Here is a 21,777-nt window from a genome sequence, read left to right as displayed (position 1 = left end):
GCTCAGCTGAACAGAATCTCCAAGGTTAGAGGACAACTGTTTTTATACTGCCAGATTCTCCTTTCTCTCAGGCTTCACTTGAGATTAGCAGAGCAAAGACTTCCCCCTGGCCCTAAGACTTCGCACAGGGTCCTCTGAGCAAAGCAGATAGGCATATTTAGTTGGCAGCTCAGAGATCTTTCCATATTTTGACCTCCCCTGTCTGTCCTCCTAGGAATTTGGGACAGCAAATGTGATTCTCTCCACCTGCATTTTATCCTCGTGAGCTAGGTTAGGCTGAGGGAGTGTGGTCAGCTCTAATGAACACCTAGTCAGTTTCAGGACAGCATGATGATCTGAACTGCCCCCCCCCTCTCAGTCTGACACAGTTAACTACTACTTATGCTAAATCACATAGCCCTTCTTGCCCAGTTTAAGTGAGACCTGATCCTGTGCAGAGCAACTCTTTGCCTCATGTTTAAACTGGGTGTCACTCAAAGCAGGCTGCATCAGTCTTTAATTTGAGCCATGGTCAGGGTCGGCGGGAAGAGTGAGTCAGCTCCGGGGCTTGTTAGAATACATGAAATCATCATAATAATCATACTCGGGGTGTTGTCTCTAAGCATGTACCAAACACATTCCTACCTCATCTCTTTTGGGGGAAAGGGCCAGGCACCCAAACAAGTTTCTGCCTTACCATTACCTTCAATGGGGAAGGGCTGTGGCTCCATGGGAAAGTCTTGGCTTTGCCTGCAGAAGGTCTCAGGTTCAATCTCCATCGCCTCCAGTTAAAAGAACCCGGCAGTAGGTAATGTAAAAGGCTTCTACCTGTCAGGTTCACTATAAGGCAGCTCTGTGTCCTTGGACTAACCCTTCTGCAAGCACCCCCCCCCAAGAGGGGCCTGAGAGATCCTGTTGATTCCCCATCATCCTGTCTCAGCTTGCTAGGCATCACCACTCATCCCAGGTTTTAGGGTAGGTTGCCAACTGCCTGGAGAAAGATGTTCTGTCCCTTTAATAGAGGCTAACTGGGATATTTACCAAGTGATTTTTTTTACCTCCATGCAAAGAAAAGCTTCCACTGCCCATCTCCAGACATCCACCCTCTGTTAAAAGGACAGGACATTTTTTCCTCCAACCTTCGTTTTAGAGTCAAACCTATCCATTGCTCCAAGGAATGCCCTCGCTCAACTGTTGCTTTAGTCATGCTTACTGGATGGATGGCCAGCATCTTTACCTCATTTCCCCTTATGCGATATGGGGATGATAATACTGACCTACTTTGCAGGGCTGTTGTAAGCATTCCTGAGATAATTTGTATAAAGCAATTCATTGCATGGAGACTGACTAGCACTACCCAGTAGCCTTGTAGAAGGTTAACATGCTTTTAATAACTTCTGTGCAACAGAAATGCTTACTGCTTTTATATGAATGGATGGAGTATGGTAAATTCCAGTGACCTGAGTTAAAAAGAATAACACTGCCATTCTAAGATGGGGGGAGATTCATTCCAGAATGATTTGGGGGGGGGATCTAGGATTTCTATTTCCCTTCCCCCTAGTGAGCTTTAGACACTGTTAAAAGAGAGCCAACAGTAATACTTGGCATTTGTGACCTGGAGAGCCTGATCTCATCAGATCTCAGAAGTTAAACAGGGTCAGCCTTGGTTAGTAATTGGATAGGAGACGTCCAGCAAAGACCAGGGTTGCAGAGGCAAGCAATGGCATTAGTCTCTTGCCATAAAAACCCCACCAGGGGTCGCCATAAGTCAACTATGACTTGAGGGCAGGATCTCATTTTAAAGCTTTACAATAAACCTATTAAGGTAAGTTAATATTATTTCCATATTGGCTTGTCAGAAAGCACCTCATAAATTAGTGTTGGAAGAGAGATTTGAACAGTCAGCCTTCCATATTAGAAGTCATTCTGCACATATATGTGGAAGGTAAGACCCCCGACGATGAACTAGTGTGGCTAACTAAAACCCAACTACATTTCCAGAGTCTGAGCTTTCCAGAGCCAGAGAGCTTTAAAGCTCCCACGGTGGCAATCTAGTTGGCCTTTAAGGTGCTTCTGGCCCCGAACCTTGCTCTTCTAGCACCACACGTCTACCCCCCTGAAACATGCTAGAACCCTGCCATGCTTTGCCGGTTGGATGCCTGCCTCCTCGCGCGCAATGCCGGGAGGGGCAACTCTGCCACTGCAGCGCGCCAGCCGGCCTTGAGCAGAACCCGCCGGTGCTAGGACCCGAAGGGAAGCTGGTGTAACGGAGGAGGGCGGGCAGAGGAACGGATACTTTGCAAGCTCCGAGGCAGCGGCCGGCTATGGGGCCGGAGAGCCGCGCAGGAGAGCCCCCGGCTGGACCCAGGCGGTAGGTGGGCGCTCCACCGGGGACGGGCCAGGGACGCGGGGGCTGAGCAGTGCTTCCCTGCCGGGGCATCCAAAGCTGCCAGTTCCTCCGGGAAGGAAGTTTCAGGTTGGGTAGCCCGTTTTGGTCTGCAGAAGAGCAAGATTCGGGTCCACTGGCACCTTCGAGACCAACCAGATCTCCTACCTTTCGCTGGGCATTTGGTTGGTCTTGAAGGTGCCACCGGACTCGAATCTTGCAATTCCTCTGCCATCTGGGGATTAGACGTAATTCCAGGCGATCTCCAGACCCCACCTCGAGGTTGGCAACCGAATGCATGCTAGCGGTAGCTTTGGCTCCCGCTCCTATACGTGTGTGAAGAGGTCCCGGCATCTCCGCGTGTCAATTAAAGAAGGCGAGGGTACCCCGGGACACGTCCAGGGCGCACTTAGGCAGCCACAGCCTTTTGCGTCCGGGCTGGACGGTTCGGGGTTTCCATCGGCCTCGAGGCTGCGCCGCCGGAATAGAAGCCGTTTGGGGCCGAGGGATTCCCCGCCCAGGTGGCTGATTTGTGGTGCTGACGCGTCAGGCGCGCTTGGCTCGAAGTCGGCCGGCTGGGCTTGGCCCAGGAAAACGTGAGCGACGCCTGGATGGCGCGCTTGGCTCCAGCTGGTGCCTGGGATGTGGGGGGTGGGGGGTGGAGAGCGGCCTTCCCTCCCTCCCTCCCTCCCTCTCGGAGGCAGGGCTCTTTGGGGCCGCCAGCCAGGTGGCAACAAGTGCAAAGTTAAAAGGTTTCTCCCCTCCCTGCTTCTCTGTAGTAGAAAAATCTTCACCGGTTGAATTGCCAGCTGCTAAAGGCAGAGGCGTGAGTCTAGAAAGCAGCCGGACTTTGGAAGGTGAGTGAAGAGTGAAATGGGGAAAGACGTGTAGTGGTTAGAGCAAAGCTGTCTGCTTCCCCCGTCCCTCCGGCTGGGTACTGTGTGGTTGCTCTGCCATAGCAGTGGTTTGCAAATGGACCGTCCAGTCGCAAATTCTTGCAAACGTGCAATATCCAGCAATGTGCAAATGCAACCAGAATGGAGTAGAGTCTCCGGTTAGAACTAGGGAAACCTGAGTTCAAATTCCCCACTTGGATTGCAGTATAGATAACTGTGGGGGTCTGATTTATTTCTATTTGAAAATGAAAAATAGTATGGTGATAATGGAATTTGACTATTCCTGTAAGAAAAGAGCTGTGATTTGATGGTCTGTTCATATTTCATGTTTCATTGTATTTCATTTCATTTCATTTCATTTATTTCATTAAAAAAATTCCCACTTGGATTGCTGGATGATTGTACGCCAGTTGACATCCCCTTCTCAGCCTAGCCTACCTTGCAAGGAGGTTGTGAGGATCAGATGGAGAGGAGAAGCTTTGGTCCTTGAAAACAGCAGCTGGTTGCTGCTTGGTGCCTGCCCAGTGAGGCTGTCAAGGGTGCTGCCTGCGTCCTTGTTTCTGGGCTCTTGGGCCCGAGCGGGAGCTTTGAGGAACCGGGACAGGGAATGGTAAGAGCTGTGCTGCCTTCCCAGGTTGTGACGGAGTGCCAGGGAGTGTTTGTATTGGAAAGAAAGGCACGTTTCTGTGGTTTCGCTGCAGAATACGCTTGCCTCGTTTCTTTCTGAGATATTCCAGTTTGGGGAATGTTGGGGGAGGTGGGAATGTGTTGTAAGAAGATGTCATCTTCTGTTTTTGCGTGAGTGGATTTATTTGTCTGGCTAGCAGTGCTAGCTGGAAAGAAGGACGCTGCTCCGAGTGGAGGAGGGCTCATTTTGGCACAGGTGGCACTTTTAATCTGCTCGGCGCTTTCATTTGCTGTTGCTGCGTTGATTCCAGAGCTGGGTGGAGTGGTGCTGGAGTCTTGGATAAAATGCCCAGTTTTGTTTGTTTAATTTTTATTAATTAAAAATATTTATTAGCTTGGCTTTTTAACAGGAGCCATCTGTTCTGTAAGCATTTCTTGGTGCAGGTTTTCAGAACAAAAAATTGGCAGGGGAAGCTCTCCTCCCACTCCTTCCAAGATGCAGGTAGAATGGTGAGGATAGCTCCCTGTTGAATTTGTGCCTGTTCTATAGAGGAATTCTTCTAGGAGGTAACTCCAGCTGCGTAGAGGGGCAGGCTTTAGGGATGCACCAAGATCTTTTACTCAAAAGATAAGCCTGTCTGTCCCACTGCTTAAACCTACCCTTGAAAACTAGTTGAAAAGCTAAGCTCTGGTTCTAATTAAGTGGTGAGGAAAAGAGCTTGGAAGAACTGGTTCTGAGCTGTTAGTCAGACCCGCGGTCATCTTAGGATGTGCGGCTGCTGGATTTTAGTTGCCTCTAGTTCTCACTAAGGCTGGATTCTTGCACCCTGACAAGCTAGCTTTCTTTATGCAGGAAATGTTTCCTCCTTTATGGAGGTATGCTTAATAAGGTGAGCCCCGCATGAAGTTCTCCAGGCCAGAAGCCGCTTTACTGCTGCAGGAATCTGAGGCCTTGGAAAGTAACTGGTTAAGCCGAGGGGTCTTGAAACTGTTTGATGCAGAACCCGCTTCTACACATGCGGTACATGTTTAGACCCGCTTGCAGAAGAATTTCATTCTCCTTCCCCCCTTCCTTAGAATACATTGCAGGGATCTCACTTTGGTTAACAGGAGACAAACTTTTATTTTATTTTTTCATGTTTAAATAGATAGTATTAGTGAGCTGTGTTTTTGTGGCCATTCGGCAGGTTATGCAAGCCCCATTTGCCATTGAGCCACCTAGCGCTTACTCGTCTTCTTCCTAGTCTTGCGAGTTGCGACTCACCTGTAAGAGAATTGTTTTTGGATCCCAACCCACTGAGAACCTCAAGTTAAGCAATCACTTCTTGCACATCTGCCTCATGCCGTTCCTCCACTCCTTTCGGTTAAAACCGCCAGGAGGAGAAGGATCTACAACCGGGTGCTGTTTGAACTTTGCCTCGTAGAGGCATCTGTCTTCTTGGTTCCCGGAGCGGCATAGCCCAATTGCAGTTAATCCCCTGGGAATTAGCCTGGCTTAAATTTCCTGCCTAGCTGATCCAAATCCAGCCCCAAATTGAGCATATGGCACCCCTGCCTAGTATCAGAATCCGGATCTGGGTGTTAGCCTGGGCTAAAACTGCAATGCACGCTTCCTGCTGTGACTAATTGACAGTGAGTAGGCCTTTTGTCCCTTCCAGCACTGTGTCTGCTTTAGTTATTCTAGCCAGCTCAGTTCTGTTCACCTGATCCCCTTTGATAGAAAAATATCCCTGTGCTACGGCAAATGCACCCTCAGCAGGTTTTGCTAGGGCGAGGTTAAAAACGGGCTTCTCTTGTGTCCGTTCCGTGGGAAACGTGAGGTTTGGTTTCATAGCCGTCTGCTGCCCCTCGTTGCTTGACTGGGGTAGGGGCTTTCCCATCCTGTTAAAAGCCACTGCCTTGGAACCTGGGAGTTATGGGGGGGGCAGTTGATGCTGTGCCAGCATTACCTCTGTTTCGTTCCTACATAAAACCAAGCTGCCTAATCCACTTGAGGGATTACATCCAGCAACAACAGAAGTGCTATGCCTTTTCATTAAGGCCAGATAAACCATGAGCGCAAGCTTCCAGGTTCAGACTGGATGTTATACAGATCAATAGCGGGGGGGGGGGTGCTTTAAGATAAGTTGGAAGACCCCCTTCCCTCCCCAGCATCTGCAGTTCGTAGCTTTCCTCAAATGGAGATTTAAATTTATTATATGGTGCAGGGTACAAATCAGATTTGAAGAGTTTAGGAATGAAGTGACATAAAACCTGCTGTTGACTGCCCCTCCACCTGTTCAAATGCTGGTTGGAGGGCTGCTCCCCCCTCCCCAATCATTATATCATTAGATCTCCTGTGGTTGCCTTGAAAGGCCTTTTTCTTCTCCCTCTCGACATCAGGCTTGATGAAGAGTTCTGGAGAACCTGCAATCTTGTGCTCACGATCATGGCGTTTCAGTCAGTCCTAATGAGACGTTACATGAGAGTCGCATTTGATTTTGTTTTTTTTTCTTTCCGTAGACAGGAGTATATTGTCTGTCTCGTGTGGGATTAAGGATGCCTCTCATTTGGCAAAGGTTTTCCTTTCTTTTTAGGGGGAGGCAAAGGAGTAGAGGACCTTACACGGTAATATAGTTCTGGGTTTGGTGTCTAATTACTATGACTGCCTGGAGCCCAGCCCTAGGCTGTTAAGGTGGTGTGGGATGTTTATTCAGTGGGGCTGAATGGTTAGGAGAGAGTTCCCCCAAAGGCTGTCTTCAAAACTTGGAGGGAGGGGGGCTGGCCCCTTAGAATGGAGGGAGGAGAGGTAGAGAACAAGCCAGGTTTGAGTTTAAAGAAGACAGAGTAATAACTGGGGTGATGAATATCGCTCATCTCTCGCCTGTGCATAAAATGCAGACTGCAGGCTTGTAAGCAGCAGGCTTCTCAGCGTCCGTGCAGACGGTGTGGGTTTTGTTTGCACAAACTGAAACTTGTCCTCCCGTACCTGTTGCTACGTAACTGTGGCTCAGGGCTGAGCCGGGCAGTGCTATTTGACCCTGCTTTCTCCAGTCTGCCAGTGGCCCTCCAAAGCAACAGCCCCTTGGGGACTTGACCAGGAAGCCCAAGAGCCAGGCTGCCCCCTGCCCCGAGTTCTAGTAGATGGCAGGAGCTGCGCCCCTCCCCTGCACCTGGGCACTCTTTTTTCCTTGCTAGGCAGTGAACACCTAAGCTGCCTTCACTTTTGTTTGCTATCAACGCTAACCCTTGTACAGGACAGTGTGTGCTTACAGTGCCAGCAGTACCAGCTCGAACAATGCCTCCCTGCTGGGGTGCACCCAGTCCAAGGTAAAGCACAGTGATAAAGTGGCTCACATCCATGATCTCTTAGCCGAGTTGCCTGCGGGGGGTGTGTGTGTGTGTGTAAGGGCAGCCTCTTGTTTACTGCCACGCCCTTTCCAGCATCCAGGAAATTAACTCTTCTTGTGCTCTTGGTTTTGCTCCTTGGCAGTGCTGAGTGCTCTGAGTCTGTCTGGGGTTTAGCATCATTTTCTTCCCCTAGCAGGACTCCATCTGGTACTTTCAGCGCTTGGACCCTGTGAGAATCGGGCAGGTGCTTCCCTTCACAAAGTGGAGTGGTAGTGATGAAGTGGGGAAAGGCACTTTGTATATGCTCTGCGGCACTGTCGTTATTTTCACACCATCTTGGGCTGAGCCATTGGCTAAAGGCTGTTTTTCTCTTCTTGATCCCTGGACTGAAAACCCCAGACTTTGCTGCTTATGTATCCCGCTTTCTCCTTCATCCCGTCCCAAAGAACTCCTAGAACCCTAGGGGACTCTCACTCTCTTCGCTGAATTTGTAAAACCTGGGAGTCCAGATTCCCGTATCTCCTGGCTCCTTGCGATTTCTGCCAACTAGGCATCTAGTTGAAGCAGCTGTTTATCAGCTCTGCATCAATCCAAGGGGGGCTCCCTAGCGCTTCTGCCGCAACAAATGTGTTGGCCTTTCTGGTGCCACGAGATTCTTCCTTGTTTTGTCTGCCGCCTGCTAGTGCGGCTCCCCTCATGGGGTTTGTCAGCCTGGGTCTCTTCCCTGCAAAGCTGTCATATGTACGGCCATATAATTAACAGCGGGGCTCGGGGTGTGTAAGCGTGTGTTTCAAACAAGGTTGGCATTGTGGCACGTGTTGTAAGAAGTCGCACTGAGAATCACTGAGTAATGATGCTGGGCTTGAATTGCTGATGTTGTGCCCATGTTAAAAATGGCTTTTGTGGTAATGCTTGGAAGCCACAATCTAATTATAGGCTGTGAATCATGGCATAGTGTTCAGTTTTTTTTTAAAAAAAAGCTAACCTTTGAAATTGCATTGTCTTATTCTTTCTTCTCCTACACATTCCCAGAATGTGGGAGGTGAGAGTTAAGTGTGCCCTGAGAAATACACTTGCTCAATAATCATATGAGCCCAACGAACCCAGCCACAAGGAGGGTGGCTGCTGCAACTCTGCATGATGTACTGCTCTGGCCTGAATTTCCTCCTATTAGCTTTCACTGGGGTGGATCACTCTGCTCGGTCTATGTGTTCCATCCTCTTGAAGCAGCCAGCTGACCTCGATTTGAAGTAAAAAAACCCGACCAGATGTGTTTTGGCCCTAAGGCCTTCCTCAGTGGTCAGTTGTAAGCAATTAATAAACAATTTGTATGTGTGGGTGGGTGTGATTAGAAATTGTTTACAACTGACCACTGAGGAAGACCTTAGGGCCAAAATGCGTCCGGTCGGGTTTTTTTTTTACTGTACCATGGTCTGTTTGTGTTGGTCATTGCACTGTACCATCATCTGTACCATGAGATGTTTTAGTCAGTTTTAGCATATACATGTAGTCTGCCATTTAGGCCTTACGTTTTAAACTTGTTTTTAATCTACATATATAATAAATACTTTCTAATATATATTTTTAGGTTGTTACTTGACCCATCTATTCTGTTTGCCTCCTTCCAATCAGGTCCCATACTTTTTTTTTTATGTATAAATTTTTATTTTTAATTACTAACCGCAAAAACTACAAAGAAGGGAAAAAGGGAACAGGGGGAAAGGGAAGAAACAACATATAAAAACACACTACATCTACAAGTATTGCATTCCCTTCATAATACAATTATTTAAAGTTAAACTTTCTAATATGCTATTAGATTGGTAGATCTTATAAAGTACGAACTACAGTCAGGATCAGGTCTTCTCCCCCCCCCCCCGCGTCTCGGTCACAGGTCCCATACTTGATAGCCAGGCTGGTGTGGTGGTAAGAGGGTTGGACTAGGACCTGGGAGACCCAAGTTCATATCCCCACTCTGCCATGGAAACTTGCTGGATGATGTTGGGCCAGGCGCTCTCTCTCAGCCTAACCTACCTCACAAAGTTGTTGTGAGGATAAAATGGAAGAGAGAAGAACAATATAAGCCGCTTTGGGACAAAAGGCAGTGTATGCATTAAATAATAAAATAACAGTAACTTGAACAGAATGCAGATGGGTAGCTTCTACTCTTTTATACACAAACTGGTTAATTTTTGGCTAGCAAAGTCTGCATTGGCTAGCAGCAGCTGGGAAATCCTGGCCAAGGGTTCAGGCCCTGCCAATTCCATGCAATTTTATTAGGGCTAAGATCTGCCTCTGCTGTTAACTGTTACACTCCTGGATCTTTCAGACCTTTGTGCTAATGATATTTTGGGGCTTCTCAACAGCTTGCCCACTGCTTCTGAGCTGTTGCTAGGTGAAACTTTTCCTGGCTTACAGGTGAGGCTTTTCCCAAAGAGGCTTTTGTCTCTCAGTTTTTCAGTCAACCTGCCTGGGGCTCCTGCTCCTCAGTTTGCCAACCTCCTGAGTTCTGTTGCTTCTCAGCTTGTCCTACACAGGTCCCAGGGTCTCTAACATTTAATTCAGGCCAAACTGACAACTTCCCTTTCCCTTGCCAGAGCAGTACTGTTTACATTCTGTGTCTTGTTCCCTGATCTCCAGGAATGGTCATAAATCCCATGGCCTCACAACACCTTGGCCAATTGATATCAATGGCTTTACCAACACAAGTCCTATGTGGTCATTGAGACATATCCCGTAATGCTCTTCAGCCCAGCCTCTGTCTGACCCATCATCTTTTTTCAATTTTCTTTCTTCTCCACCTACCCCACCAATCTTTGTACTCCATGCCCAGAACCATCAGTTTTCTAATTCCCCGTAAATACCCAGCTGACATCTCTTTCTTTTCCCCTGACCTTGCATAATCCTTCACAGTACCCTGGAGATGTGTCAAGGGCATGTATCTTTGGTACCTGACATGCTGCCCAGCTGTATCTGTTCACATTTTTCATAAAAGTGCTAATTTTGGTTCCCCATTATAAAAAACATCCCTGTCAACAATTTATGAGCAGAGGATGCACGTACAACATGAATTTCCTCCAAGAGTTGCGTGGGAATGCTGAAAGCACAAAGTGACAGGAAGTAAGGGCTTGTTCCACCCCATCGGCCTTTCCTAGAGGGGTATCAATCGGTTAACCGTTTTTAAATTTAGGAATACTCCAAGAATCCTCTTTATTTCTGCACATTCACCTGCAGAGGAACTCCTGTGCATTGCAAAGATTCTGGGACACGGACGGCTTCTTGCATCTCCACTGTTCCTTTCTGGAATGCTGCATTGCTCTCCTTGGGGCTGTACCTTGCTGGAGGCTGTCTTTTTGGCTACTGATGACATAGCAGGAATGTCTGAGGCAGCTGGTAACAGAAAAACACATCAGAAATCCCTGGAAAATGCTGGAGAATAATCTTTAATTGAATTGATTGTTTAAAAAATTATCTGTTTTTCATAGGGCTGTCACTTTTGGGCTGTAACTGTTATCAGACTTAACCAGTTAGTGCTTGTAAACAATTTGAATTCAAAAGATGTTTCTGCACTGGGACATTAGACTCCTTTAAAAGAAGTCCTTTTTTAATGCGCTTAACAGAAGTCGGTACTGTCTGAGGAGAGCTATTCCCTCTTCTGCAGGAGGGAATTGACCAAAAACATAAAAAATTGGGGTATGAAAACAACTTTGTATATTAATACCCCACCTATAGATGCCATAATACCAAAAATGTTGGCAAGAATCTGATGTATTAGTCAGCTTTTACTTTGCAAAAAAAAAAGGAGTTTTCTTTCCTGAAATCCTTGTTTTAAACAATTTCTCCTGAATTATAATTTGACTTTTGGCAGCTGTGGAATAGATGTTTGACAAACGACGCAGGGCTAAACTGTAAGACCTATTGGAAAGACTGCCTTTCCTTGTATAGATTTGGGCTTGAATTCAGTTTCTCTCAGAGGTGTCTGTTGTCTACCCCTTCCCTGAGGGAAGTAAAAAGGGGTGTGGCCTGGGGGAGGGGTTTTCTGTGGTGGCTTCTCTTCTTTGCAATGGGCTGCCATATAACGCAATGGCTGCTTAGTCATTCCTCCCTTCAAGAGACCCTACAAAGTACAGTTAAAGAGTTCTTTCACAGAGCTTGTCGCTAGGGTTGCCAGATCCAGGTTGGGAAATTCCTGGAGCTTTGGGGGGTGGCGCCTGGAGAGAGCAGAGTTTGGGGCAGGGAGAGGCCTCAGAATGGTATAATGCCATAGAGCTCACCGCCAAAGCAGCCATTTTCTCCAGGAGAACTGATCTCTGTCACCTGGAGATCAGTTGTAATTCCGGGAGATCTCCAGCCACCACCTGGAGGCTGGACACCCTACTTGTAGCTGATTCTTATATGCCTTAAGCTTCTGAGTGTGGTTTTAGGAAAGTATTTCAGCATAAACTGTTCCTCAGGCATTTGTATTTTGTGTTATTAGGATTGACTTCTGAGTCTCTCTCTACACAAGACATCTTATACAAGTAAGATCAAGTGAAAGATCTTACACTTGTTCTCCTATTTTGAATATACACGCACTGCTAGGGAGACAGAGGACACTTGAATATAAGACCAGACAGAAAGTAAGCCACTTGAGCGTCCCCGTGTAAGATGTCTTGTGTAGAGAGACTCTATACCGGAACAGAAAAGAAATATATGAACACCTTTGATGAATATTAAATGGTCTACTTAGGAGGAAAGACAAAACTCAGAAGAGAGAGAGTGGCTGCTGTTTTGATCTGATTGAGTCATTTCTATTCAAGTTATTTAACCTGAGTTTGATGGTGGTAGGAAGAAGGGGTTTTTTTCCTGCTTCCCCACTGTATTGTGGTGCGTTTGTGCACCTCCCAGGGTTTCCTGGGCTTTTCTCTGATCTTTCTAGGGTTGTCAAGCCCTCTGCCGTGGCCTTCCACTGGCAACCTGCATTACTCAAGTGGCAGCATGAGAAGAAAAATTAAGTTGGTGCTGAACGCACTGTGACATCAATTCGGCGGAAAACCCAGAAGTGATGTCATTTAGCTCTAGGAATCACCAGAAACTCTGTGGTATTACCGTAAAATTTCTGGCAATCACTAGAGCTACCTGACACCGTAAAGTTTTTGGTGATTCCTAGAGCTACCCAGTGTCACTTCCAGGTTCCCCCGAAGTTTGGTGTAGTTGTTAAGAGCATGGGACTCTAATCTGGAGAGCCAGGTTTGATTCCCCACTCCTCCACTTGAAGCCAGCTGGGTGACCTTGGGCTAGTCACAGCTCTCTGGAGCTCTCTCAGCCCCACCCACCTCACAGGGTGTTTTGTTGGGGGGATAATAATGACATTCTTTGTAAACACTCTGAGTGGGCATTAAGTTGTCCTAAACGGCAGTATATAAATTGAATATTGTTGTTGTTATAAGTGATGTCATAGTGCACACCACATGGCGTGCTTCCCAAAAGTTCCCTCTGGTTGTCAGACATCACCCAGGGTCTTTCTCAAATCTGTTTTGCTGCAAAATTTCGGGAAAGATCACAGTAGAGCCTGGGTAATAATGTATGCTATGTGAGTGGAAAAGTTCAGATTTTCCTGCCCACATGGCAGCCATTTCCTCTAGCTCTGCCTCCACTGCAGCTATTTTCTCCTTTGGCCACTTGGGGGCTTTTTTAAAATTGGCAATTAAATATCTCTATATCAATACAACGTTATAACAATTGGTGCACCAGGTTATATGAATTCCCAGATTTTATTTTTTAAAAGAAAATAAGTTTCTGGCCACTGTTGTTGCGGAGGTATAAGTGGAAATGCATGTGTCTCCAACAAAAGGGACTAGAGACTTACTTTTTTTAAAAAAAAATGAAAGCTGGGAATTCAGAGCCAAGGTGGATGTGACAGGGTCCTCATGTCCCCACAACTAAACTCATCTGAACAGGGTCTCTTGCACGTGCCAGCCTGTACATGGGCAAAATCAACAGCAGCCCATACGTGGGCTTTCTCTGTGCTGGCCCCTACCCTATGAAATGGCCTCCCTGAGGAGGTCAGGAGAGCCCCCATGCTCCTAGCTTTCCACAAACAATGCAAAACTGAATTATTCAAAAAGGGCTTTTTCTCAGCTAAGAGGGTGGTGGTATTGTAGGAAAGTGGTCCCGGATGTTTTGCTAATGAGTTAGAAACCATAGATTTCACCATTATGTTGCCTTACATATTATCTGTTGCTTTAAATATGTACTCCTGTATACTACCTGTGCTTCATGTTGTTTAATGTAAGTCCTAGAATTGATTATGTTCTGTTTCAGCAATTCTTCAACCCTGTATTGGATCCTTGCCAATACTATATCTTTGTAAACTTGTATTCATTAACCCTATGGCATTTTTAATGGAAATGTCCTTGACACTGTATTCATTTACCTTATGACATTGTTTATGGAAATATTCTTGACACTGTATGGAAATGCCTGCCCTTGTCCTTGCCACTGATTGTACTAATTTCACACTATGTAATCCGCCTTGAGTCTCAGTGAGAAAGGTGGAATATAAATTACATACATACATACATACATACATACATACATACATACATACATACATACATACATACATACATACATACATACATAAAACTGTTTCGGCCCTTGAAAAGGAGCGGAAGAGAGGAAAAAGAGCGCCACACTATGGGCCTGATTAGAATTGGGCCTTTGTGGCATTTTTAAATGACTCTAACATGCCGGCAACATCCTTGTGGCAATGAGGATATTGTCACATCTAGATAAAATGATGTAAGCCACTTTGAATTCCCATTTGGGAGAAAGGGTGGGTTGTTAGGCCCTCAAAGAATCTGGTCCACATATATTATTATAACATTTTATTGCTATAATAATATTCAGTTGTCAATTTTAATACAGTAGCCCCCAGTAGCCCAGGGGAGGGAGGGTTCAGCGTATTGGGCCAGAGAAACTGCAGGGAAACCGGCCCTATGGCAGCACCATTGCCACTGCCCCATCAGCGGCCGCAGCATCAAAAGAAAGACCACCAAAGTTGGCTTCAAGGAGGATATAAGAGTGACATTGTGTGTGACAACATTGTGTGTGACATCACACGGTTGCATTATAATACCTAAAAGATCCATTGAGTCATGTGTTGAAGTATTGCCAGTTCCTCTGTGTCTCCCCCCCCACACCCCACCCGGGGCAATTTCTCGGCTGTGAAAACAGCCTTGCTGTCACTTCATGCGGTAAATTATTATGAATCCTACGGGCAATATTCAGTATAAATTATTTGCCATATGCAGATTTAACTAAGTGATAGGAGATATGTGACATATATGTGGGGGAGAAACTTTTAAATTGTATCAGAAATATCTTGTGGCAAGGGGGGGAGATACCAGTAGCACGCCACAGCTTCCCTTGTGTTGAAACACTTCTGTGAAAACAGTCGCAAACTGGCTGTAGTTGAGTTGAGAAAGGAAACCCCTAGATTTCAAGACAAACCTTGTTCCTTAAAGGGCTAGATAAAGATCAGTTTAATCTCTGAGATGCCCACCTAGTGGGAAAGCCAAGATATGAATGGTAATATCTTTCCTTCTTCAGCTCTTTTCCTGAAGTATCCTAGTGTACACGGAAGCTTGCTCATTACTTGGATATTGTTAGCTGGCCATGTAAATCTATTGGTCTCCATCGCTGGGTTCAGTTCCTTCCTGCCGCTATATGTAGCAACTCTGTAGGTCCTTTGAGGAAACAACTTGTCCACACAGAATGCATTAGAAGGGGATGCAGTTTTCTGTCTAGCAAATTACTGTCTTTCTCTAAGATATTAAGGGTTTGTTTGCAAGCAGCATCTTCTCCCTTGGCTTTATTGCTTAAGTTCTTTAATATGTTTAAGTTTGTTTCTAGCACTGTCATGCTTTGGAGATATTCACAAGCTGCCTGGTTTTATATCACCGCACTGTTGTTTTATATAACTTTTCTTCTTCGCCCTGTTCATGCAAGTTAATAATGGGTTTATAACCCTGACCTGGATAGCCCAGGCAAGCCCAGTCTCATCAGATCTTGGAAACTAAATGGAGTTGGCCTTGGTTAGTAATTGGATGGGAGACCTCCAATGGCAAGCAATGGAAAACTACCTCTTTTAATCTCTTGCCACGAAACTCTTACCCGGGTTGCCAAAAGCAGGCTATGACTTGATGGCACTCTCTACCACCACCAATACAATTACACACCTACTCATTCCTAGACTCTTTTGTAGGGTTGCCAACCGCCAGGTGGTGGTTCACATACAGAAGAAACGGTTCCTTTTTGGCACAATGTCCTTAGATCCCATTAGTGAGAAAGTATCTCAAAGGAATTCACTGAGGTAAGTAAGCAAACATTCTGTTCTTCATTATCTTAATCACTGTTCTTTCTTTTTTGCTGATGAGTATGCTGCTGACAGGAGTGGACTCTTCCAGAGAAATAGCAATATTCCTGTTTACAGGGCTTTTTTTCTGGGAAAAGAGGTGGTGGAACTCAGTGGGTTGCCCTTGGTGAAAATGGCCACATGGCTGGTGGCCCTGCCCCCTGATCCCCAGGCAATCTCAACTCCCCCCTGTCTGGAGATCAAGGGGCGGGGCCACCAGACGTGACCATTTTCAAGAGGTTCCGGAACTCCGTTCCACCACGTTCCTGCTGAAAAAAAGCCCTGCCTATTTATCATTTTGCTGTTGAAGGGCAGAGCCTACCGGGCATTGCCAGCGTACCTTTATCTAGTTTCATAATCCGAACTTTATCAAAGGCTCATCAATCCTAACATCCAGTACAGCATTGCCAACATTCAGTCTTGTATCACCAGTTTGGTAATTTGTATATTACCAGGTATGCTGGCAATGCTCGGTAGGCTCCGCTCTACAACAGCAAAATGAGAAAACAGGAATGTGGCTATTTCTCTAGAAGAGTCCACTCCTGTCAGCAGCATATTTGTCTGCAAAAAAGAAAGAACGGTGATTAAGATAATGAAGCTCAGAATGTTTGCTTACTTACCTCAGTGAATTCCTTTGAGATACTTTCTCACTAATTGGATCTAGGGACATTGTGCCAAAAAGGAACCGTTTCTTCTTTAAATGAGCCATTGGCCGTTTCCCCACTACTCACCTTCTTCCGGAAGGCTGCAGAACTTCGCAAAAACAACGCGGAAGATAGCATCTTCTCGCGCAAGTTTTGCGCGACATCGGAAGATGCCATCTTCCGTGTTTTTTTTTAATTTTATTTTTTAATATCTAAAACAGAAAACTACAAAAAACTACAAAAGTACAATGGAAGGAAAAAAGGGAGAAAAGAAGAAAAGGGAAGGGAGGGGTGGAAAAAGGGGGAAGGCTACATACAAACAATAAACACTACACTACAATGCTTTCCCTTCATACTGCCATAATTAAAGATTAAACCTTAATAAAGTAATGATGGAGTGGTTGACCTTACAAAATACAAATTACAGTCCAAATTAAGTCTTCTTCCCCCCCACAGGCCTCGGACGCAGTTCTCTCTGAGCAGCTACAGCCGCAGCGCTCGTTGCCTCCCCCCTCCCTTCAGGCTTCAGATTTTCTTCTTTTTGCTTGGTGTCTTGCCCAAATTCTTGATTTTTGTCCACAAAATCCCTTAGCTGATCTTCTGAATTTATCTTGTAAGCTTGATCTTTATAACTGAACCAGATTCCTTCCGGAAATAGCCATTTATACTTTATCCCATGTTCCCTCAGGAGAGCTGCCAGCCTTTTATACTTAAATCTTCTTTTCCGAACTAAAAATGGAATGTCCTTCAGTATCTTGACTTTTTTCCCCAGAAAGTCCAAGTCCGCATTATATGAGTTGTATGGGATAGTGTCCCGGACCCTCCTAGATGAAAACTCAATAAAGATCTCGCGAGGCAGCTGCCGCTTCGTTGCATATTTTGAAGAAGCCCGACGGACTTCCAAAATGGCGCTTTTTACTTCTTCTTTAGTTGCCCTCGCGGGTGTCGCCAATAATTCCGAGGCAAGATCCCTTAGATCCTCGTTTTCCTCCTCTTTAACATTCTGGAGGCGCAAAATAGTCTGTGTTCGTTCCACTTGCAGCCCGATCAGCTGGTTTTCCACCAACTTTAGCTCCTTGTTCGTTGCTCTCATAAGTGACGCATTTTCCCAAGCAGACTTCTCTGCCCCCCCGCTACTTCCTTGATGGCTTTCACATCGCTCTCAATTAAGCCCATCCTTTGATCTGTTGCATTCAACTTGTCAACAAAGGGTTTTATGGCTTCGATAACCGACCTTTTCACCAAATCCTTGAGCGATTCCCCTTTTCCCTGCAGGGCAGCCGAAATTGACTTGCCCAAAGCAGGACTCTGCTTTTTCACTGCCATTTTAGGGGGGGGGACCGCCAACCTTCTGAAACTCAGCGAGGGGGAAGAAATCCAAGTCTTCTTAACTTCAGATCCCACCACTCCTTCACATGCGCTTGTAATAACAGAAGGGATTCACTTACTTACAGGCTTCCGCCTAGTCCTGTTCTTTGCCGTTTTCCATGGCCCGGCAGCACGCAAGGTGCCGCGCACATCTGCTGGCCTCCATGGGGACAAACAGGTAATTTACCCCCTGCATCGATTTCCAGGGGGCTCTTCCCGCCACGTCCCGGACCCTGACTCCCTCCCTGGGAGTTCTGGGGGCTAATCTTTGCAGATCAGCCGCCCGGTCAGGCTGCTCGGGCGCTTCCTCTCGGACCTGCGGAGAGGAGCGTCCGAAATGGCCGCGAAAACGAAACCGAATCTCCATCTTCCGTGTTTTTTTTGCGACGTTCTGCAGTATTTCTGAAGAAGGTGAGCAGTGTGGAAACGGCCATTGTGTTTACTTAGTTGCTCATAAGTTTGTTTATATTGTATGTATTGATAGTAATGGTTATGTATAATGTGTAGAGATTTATTATATTTATTGGTTTTTTATATAACACATTTGCAGCACTGTGCATTTTAAGAATAAATATTTATTAATACAATTTATACAAGTTGTGTTTTTCCTCCGGTGGGGGTGTGTGTCTTTTTGTGATAGTATTCTTATTAGTTCCAGAGGAACCCTTGTGTTGATTGTTGTAACCCCCAGGTGATGGCTGGAGATTTCCCAGAATTGCAACCGATCTCCAGGCCACAGATATCAGTTCCCCTGGAGAAAATGGCAGCTTTGGAGGGTGGACTCTATGGCATTATAACTCACTGAGGTTCCTCCCCTCCTCGATCCCCAACTTCTCCAGGCTCCACCGCCGCCCCCCCCCAAACCTCCAGGAATTTCCCTACCAGGAGCTGGCCACCCGGCTCCTTTGCCATGGCTTGCACAGTATTGTTGCAGCCCCCCACAAGCTAAATGGTTTAGCCCAGCAGGGCCGGAATCTCTGAATGGAGGCTAGCAGCCAAGGAAGCAGCAATTTGCTGGGGAAGTGATGAAAATTTTCTGGGCTCTTCCCACCCTATGTGTGTGTTATGTGCCGTCAAGTCGCCTCCGACCTATGGCGACCCTGTGAAGGAAAGACCTCCAAAACATCCTATCGTTAACAGACTTGCTCAGATCCTGCAAACTAGAGGGCATGGAGAAGGGCCATATCTTTTAAGCTACAGATTGCGGTCTGGTTACCGTGTTGTCCAGTTTGCTGGAAATCCTTTTGAGAGAGAAGAGGATGAGAAGAATCCTGCACCTTGGTGGACTTGAGAAGCGGGACTTAACTCACCACAAAGTTTTGCAAGCGAGATCCAGTTGTTTCATTGGGCTCAGGGAGACTCTCTGTTGTATTCTCTATTCGTTGCTACATTTATGTGTTTGCTACATCAGTTTTGTTGCATTGTTCTGTATGATGGAAAGGTTGAGTTAAAGAAAAAAATCTTAAATCCAGTTGTCTTACAAGTTCTATTCCTAAATTGGCCCTATAGAGCCCATGCAGAAAGTGGTTGTGTTGTCATGCTTTTGCACACAGTTTGGCTTTTTCTCTGCTTTGCTGTGATCTTCCAAAACCTGCTTTAGAAAGATCAGAGCCAGAGCTTTTTTTCAGCTCGAACGTGGTGGAACGGAGTTCCGGCACCTCTTGAAAATGGTCACATGGCCGGTTGCCCCGCCCCCTGATCTTCAGACAGAGGAGAGTTTAGATCACCCTCCACGCAGTGGCACGGAGAGCAATCTAAACTCCTCTTTGTCTGGAGATCGGGGGCGGGGCCACCAGCCATGTGACCATTTTCACCAAGGGTGATTTAAACTTTAAAAAACTCCCTCCTTGTTCCAGCTGACACAAAGTGATGTCATTGTGCGGTCCTGAGTTCCACCACCTCTTTTCCTAGAAAAAAAACCCTGATCGGAGCCAAAATGTGACTGCACTAATGTTGACCAGAAGGTGTAGGTTTTTTCCTGGCCCTGCTTGTTTTGATGCCATTTCCTACTCCACCTCAATTCACTGGAAGGCTTTTCTGGGATGTTTTTGTTTAAGTAGTCGACAGACATCACTCTTGCATTGTAATGCTATAGCTCCCTGTTACTATTTTTTTTAAAAGGCCCTGTGGTGGTGCAGGAAGGGGGACGTGATAGCTGCAGGCACTAAGGGGAGGAAACTGTGGGGGAACCAGTTGTGGATGCTCCATTGCCACGGTGAACACATCTGTTCGTCCAGAGTCTCAATCCTGTCTGCTTGCTGGGGATTTGATTTTATTTAAATTACTTGGAGCCAGAAAGTAGGGCTGGTTATGTTTCTTTCTTTCTTTCTTTCTTTCTTTCTTTCTTTCTTTCTTTCTTTCTTTCTTTCTTTCTTTCTTTCTTTCTTTCTTTCTTTCTTTCTTTCTTTCTTTCTTTCTTTCCTTTAATAAGAGTGTAACACGATCAACATTTTGATGTTTTAAAATTTGTCTCCTAAAGATTCAGTAAATCTGTTTTGTTAGAGTGCCATTTGTTCCCAGCACCTTTTTAAAAACTTGCTTTCATTTCTAAGTGCAAGTTTGACTGAAGAGGTTTTAGTCGAAAGACTGCTTGAGTCACGTGTCTAATTTCTGGAGTCCGGGATGAATCCAAAGTTCACTGGCAGTTGCTTCTGAAATTCTAGTTGCTCTTTAGCCACCTTGCATTAATTTACTTCTGTTCAAAATGTAAATCAAACACCCAACTCTGTGATGGGGGAGAATAACATTTTCATTTGCCGAGGACAGCTGTAGCGGGTGGGCAGTGGACGTGTTGCTGTTGTTGTTTTTTGCCTTGAACTCTGTCACCTCTTCCTGTTGAAATGAGCACACTTCTCTGTAACTGGTATTACGAAGAAACCGCACCAAAACATTTGCACACTCTTACGTCTTTTTTTTTAATTCATGTGTCAAATTTGACAGTAGTATTTAAGGGTGAGTGATGGCCTGACACGCTGATGCGACCCCCAAAAAAGGCAATTTAGTTTTTATAATTTAGTTTTTATAATTGTGTTTGCTGTTAGGGACCCCTCATAATCTGAGGCTCTTGTTTACTTAATTTGTGCTTCAGTCCTGCCTTTAGAGTTGCCAGCTCCAAGTTGGAAAATTCCTGGAGATTTGGGGGGTTGGGGAAGGAAGGGCCTCAGAGAGGTAAAAAGCCTCCCTCCAAATTGACAATTTTTCTGAGGGAACTGATCTCTATGGCCTGGAGATCTGTTGTGATTCCAGGAGATCTCTAGCTGCCACGTGGAGGCTACCCTATCTGCTCTCCAGCCCATGCTGATTAACATTTTATTTATTTCATTTAACTTATGCATGCCCCACCTTTCTCGGGAATGGGGACCCACGTGGGTTTACATTTTTCCTCTCTCCTCCATTTTTATCTTCACGACAACCTTGTGAGACAGGTTAGGCTGAGTGTATAAGACTGGCCCAAGATCACCCAGCAAGCTTCGTTGGCAATCCGTTCCCCCCCCCCTCCCCATATATGTGTGCCTGGCTCTCTCTAGTTTTATGCCCTTATTGATGAGCTCGTGTACTAGATAGGCATACTGCCAGTCCCATTGCTCATTAAAAAGGGTAACTGAATATTTGTATGAGGATCTTGCTTTCTGGCTGGCAAGCCACAGCTATCTTCATAAAATATGCTGCTGCTATTTTTAGCATCTTAGATGTATTCAGAGCAGGCCTTTTGAATCTTGCCCTAACTTGACATATACGCTGGATATACTGAGCCTTCGTGAATAAGGCAAACGTCATTCAGAGCTCTCGATGGGGACAGGGGTCAGTAATAACTTTGGACAGTCTCTCGGATTAAACATCTCACAGACATGGCATGAGGAGAAACAGAAAAGATTGTGTTGCCATACCCTGCCTGTAGATGTCTTTCCTGGCTGGCGTTCAGTAGATAACTCTTGAAGTGTGTTTGTCGTCTTAAAATCCGACCTTTTAATACAACCCTTTTGAGCTAGATCTTGAAAGCTCCTGCTTTCCTGGCTTACCACAAACTGCAAAAACAGAATTATTCAGGAGTGCTTTTTTACACTCCTAGTAGGGTGGTGCTGTAAGGAAATAGTTCAAAGAGATACTTTAATAAAGGGAATAGGGTCTGTGGACTATACTACTGTGCAC

The 21,777-nt window shown here is 45.8% G+C and overlaps 1 protein-coding gene across 2 annotated transcripts in view; it reads left to right on the top strand.

The window, feature by feature from the left end:
- The first annotated feature begins 2,284 nt into the window (after window positions 1-2,284).
- The window catches only part of HSD3B7 (hydroxy-delta-5-steroid dehydrogenase, 3 beta- and steroid delta-isomerase 7), a 50,688-nt gene continuing 31,195 nt past the window's right edge, over window positions 2,285-21,777 (top strand). Inside the window, exons 1-2 of one of the 2 annotated variants that reach the window (XM_054994637.1) lie at window positions 2,332-2,350; window positions 3,145-3,222. The gene's annotated coding sequence lies outside the window, so the exon portion shown is untranslated. Of the gene's footprint in view, window positions 2,351-3,144; window positions 3,223-21,777 lie in introns of both variants that reach the window. The other variant, XM_054994638.1, reaches the window with a different exon arrangement.

Source organism: Eublepharis macularius, chromosome 12, assembly GCF_028583425.1.
Source record: "Eublepharis macularius isolate TG4126 chromosome 12, MPM_Emac_v1.0, whole genome shotgun sequence".
NCBI classification, from domain to species: Eukaryota; Metazoa; Chordata; class Lepidosauria; order Squamata; family Eublepharidae; genus Eublepharis; species Eublepharis macularius.
Note: the sequence above shows the minus strand (reverse complement) of the source record. Positions and strands in the feature narration are given on the sequence as shown.